Source organism: Phalaenopsis equestris, unplaced genomic scaffold (assembly GCF_001263595.1).
Source record: "Phalaenopsis equestris unplaced genomic scaffold, ASM126359v1 Scaffold211846, whole genome shotgun sequence".
NCBI classification, from domain to species: Eukaryota; Viridiplantae; Streptophyta; class Magnoliopsida; order Asparagales; family Orchidaceae; genus Phalaenopsis; species Phalaenopsis equestris.
Genome location: NW_018230821.1, coordinates 1 through 4,309, shown reverse-complemented (window position 1 = coordinate 4,309; position 4,309 = coordinate 1).

Below are 4,309 nucleotides of genomic sequence, written 5' to 3'. Positions count from 1 at the left end.
TTCAAACTCAAGTGAGGTTGTGTATTATCCATGAATTTTGAGTAGTTTTATTTATCTTTTTTCCTTAGATTAATAAGTGATTAAGTATTGGACGGAAGTTATGAGAAGTATTAGTCTTGAATGTTGGAAGAAGTTGTGTTGATTTTAGACCTAATACTTCATTTACTTCTTAATTTGGCCAATTAACATGTTAATACCTATTGTGAGAACATGTAAGATCTGAAATGATATTATTTTAGTCAACAAATAGTAAGAATCACATTTAATTTCATGGATGAGAAAGTAGTTCATGGGTTTGAGTGTAAATTAATAGGGAAATAAACTTTGAGGGGTGTCAAATTAGAGGAATTTAGAGTGATAGGCTAAAGCCTGTGATTTGATTTATAATTTTAAGTTTTGATACAGGATGTTAGCTCTTTGGTGGAGGGAGAAGAGAGAACTCTAGAGTGAGAGCTAGTATCTTCCTTACCTAACCTGTCTTCAAAACTATTCAAACTGTAAATTAACAAACGTTCTTTATAGAATCTCTAGTAAGGGTAAAAAATAATATTTCTCTTTAGTGAGAGCTAGTATCTTCCTTACCTAACCTGTCTTCAAAACTATTCAAACTGTAAATTAACAAACGTTCTTTATAGAATCTCTAGTAAGGGTAAAAAATAATATTTCTCTTTTTTGGCAAAACACAATTATAATACTTCCACAACATAATTTTTATACTTGTTATTGATTCATGATAAGAAAAAAAATATTTCCCTCATCTTGCAAATATCTAGTTAAGTTAATTAGTTGCTTATTTTATTTTCAACTACAAAAAATTACAAAAAGAATTGAACTTTAATTTCTATTATAACATCCAGAGTTTAAGAGTATTTTTTTAAGTAGAATTTTGTTATCTAAATTCTTCTGCTTTGTAAGTTGCATATTGTTAATTTGTCTTGTGGGTTTGATATTCAGGGCTTAATCAAAAAGTCTTATATTACTTGATAATGCTACATATATTTGCGTAGTATCCCATATTTAAATATTATAATTGTATTATTATTCGCTTCAAAGTCAAGATTTTACCAAGTTTTTTCTCAGGAACAAGTTTTTGGCACCATTGCAAAATAAAAATTATAAGTAAAGAAGAATTGAGAATATAATCGCATACATTTCCTTAACATATATAAAGAGAATCAAAATCACTTATCTAGAATAAGGGAAGAATGGTCATTTATCCAGAATCAACTCTTTCCAGACGCACAAACCAACTAGCCAGTCAGCTTATCCTGATCAGCTGCTCATCAACAGACTATTAGGATAAGCTGCTTATCAGCATAAGCTGGATAAGCTGCAGCTGCCCCAAATAGATTTGAAATGTTGGCAAAATAACTTAGCAAGGCAAAATATAAATTTGGAATTTCAGTTACTTCAAAATTAAACATGTTAATTGGGAGTATAATCAGGACATCGATCACCTGTACAGATGCATTTGCTTGGGGAAGGGGCCCATTAAGAAATTAGTTCAACCAATCATTAAGGATTTAGGGGTGATGGAAGTAGAATATAAAAGAACGAAGAGTCGGGTAGACCCTTATATCCTATACTTTCATATAGGAAAATAGTTGAAGAAATCATAGATCTAATGAGATTTAAATTCAAGATTGTGTGGTATCTCATGATTGATGGGAACCATTTTAGAGACTAAAAAACCTCACTCTATTTGGGGTGCTTTAAGGAAAATGAAGCTGAACACTTCTTTAAATAAGTACATTCTATAGAGGGTGGGTCTCACTCCGTAGACATTTGCACATAGGCCACACCTTCGAAAGAAGAAATAAAATTATCTATAAGATATGAGCAATGTCAGAAGCACATCCCCTTGTAGCACCATTTGTCTTACAAGTTGCACTTGAGCATCAGTCCTTGTCGTTTTGCCTTTTTGGGGCTACACATACTTGGATAGTTTTCACCATTCAAGGGTCAATGTGAATTCCTCCTATTCTTCATGAACTACTTTTCAAAGTAAACTCAAGGCAAAGCGCTCGCTCGGATTAGAGCAGAAGTTGCCATGAACTTCATCTGGACGTACATTATTTTTCGGTGCAGGCTCCTCAAGTACTCATCATGATAAAGTTTGGTGATCAAAAAGTCAATGACTTCTGTCAAAACCAATGCAATAGTTTGAATTTGCCTCTGCACACCATTATCGATCAAACGTCCAAGTTGAAGAACCTAACAAGATTATGTTGAACTTACTAAAAAAGAAGGTAGGAGTGAGAGGTTACTGGGAACAATTGGTTCAATCAAACTTATGGGTCGTCTGAACCACCCCATTGACAACAACCTGTTAAACTCATTACATATGGTTGCAAGGGATGGAGGCAATGTTGTTGGTCGAGTACAACCTTCACAGCCAACGAGTCATGGCAACCTCTGCATTCAACAAAGAGAACATGGTTGAATGATAAAAGGCAAATAATGGAGGAGTGGCTCTGGTTCTTGACTTAATGGAGGAGAGCCAACACTATTGGCTCCCTGGTAGGAAAAATTAAAAGACACATCATGCTCTACTATAATGAGTATGTTAAGGAGAAGACATTCCTCTCAGGGGATCTAGGCTTGAAGAAAATCGACCCAGCTACGGGTGGCTAAGAAATTGGCAACTAAACAACACCTAGACAAGGCCATTCATCATCAACTAACATGTAGCACCTGAAGCTTACAAAATAAAGACTTACACAGTGAAGGGAGTCCCACAAGTTTGGAGAGAAGAGCCATTCTTTCCTTAAAAAATTATTGTTGTACCCAAAAAATCAATGAAGGCGGTTTCACTTCATGTACTTGTAAAATTTCTTTTGAAAAAAAAATAAAATTATTATTCAACTAAGTTCTTACTCAAATTTTTTACGTTTGGTTAAACATTCAAGGAACTCGAGTCTTAGGAATCCCCCAAACAATTCTCCATGTCACAGCATAGTAGGGTCACATGATTTTAGAAAATTGGAACAATAAGTTTAAGCACATATACAAAATCAAATGAACCAGAAAAGCACAAGAGAATTTTACATAAAAAAGAGAAAGTGGGAAAAATCACGGAACCACACCACCATAAATTCACTATAAAAATCAGATACTCTTACAAAGGACACACAAGTTTCTTCTCCACACTCACATGAAAAATCTTTCAAGACACTCTAAAATCTTCTTTCTCCGATCCAACACAAAAACCCCACTCTAGGATGCCATAAATCCTCCTCTCCAACTCTCCTCTCCCTCACCAGGAACTTATTGAAGAACACAAGAAAAAGTCCAAAGATGTGCCGCTAAAATTGGCTTAAAAAAAATTTTGCATACCAACTACTCTGTGTGCAAAAGCACCCATCTATCTCTTTGGAAGCTAAATCCTGCTCGACATAGTTGGTTGCTTGGGAGCCTAAGAGAGGCTCAAAGTGCCCCCTTTAGAAACAACGCCCACATGGTGGGCGCTTGAGTGCCCATGCCCGAGACTTAGGTGTCATGTTCTCCATCTTCCCTGGGTGCTTTTGCTTCACAAAACTAATAATCTCCCACTTAGAGACTGTAGCACTAAACAGCAGTCCTATGTACCTACACAACCATTTAAATTGCTTTCATAGTCACATACCGTGGTCAAGTACCATGGTGTGGCTCAACCTCATGAAACCCAACTGAAGCTATGAACAGCTTTAATTTCTTAACAGTTTTACCTTCATCAACATATCCGCAAGATTATGAGCCATGTATCTTCTTCGTCGAATAGCTAATCATCTTTAAGAAAGGAGAGAATGAAATGATACCTCAGTTGAATGTATTTCATCCTGGCATGAAAAGCAGCATTCTTAGAAAAATGAAATGCACTCATAGTGTCAATGTAGAGTTTTTCAATCCCCTGCTCCTTGCCCATTATTGTCATAAGACTATGTTGCCAAATCATCTCCTTGCTAGTATTAGTAATGGCAATATATTCAATCTCCACTGTATAAAGTGCAACAATCTTCTGCAACTTAGATTCCCAACTCAGCACTGTGCTCCCAAATGTAAAGATATATCTCGTTGTACTTCTCCTACTATCCACATCTCCTGTCAGATCTAAGTCTACAATTCTTTATGGATTGATCCCTACACTTCTTTAACAAAGTTCCATGTTGATTGTTCCCCACAAATACCTAAGAATCCACTTTACCACCTCTCAATAATTTCTACTTATATTGCCTAAGTACCTGCTAATAACTCCCACTTCATAAGTAATATCTGGTCTGGTACAAATCATTGCGTTGTTGATCTCACTTTTGGTTGAGGTCTAGAAACT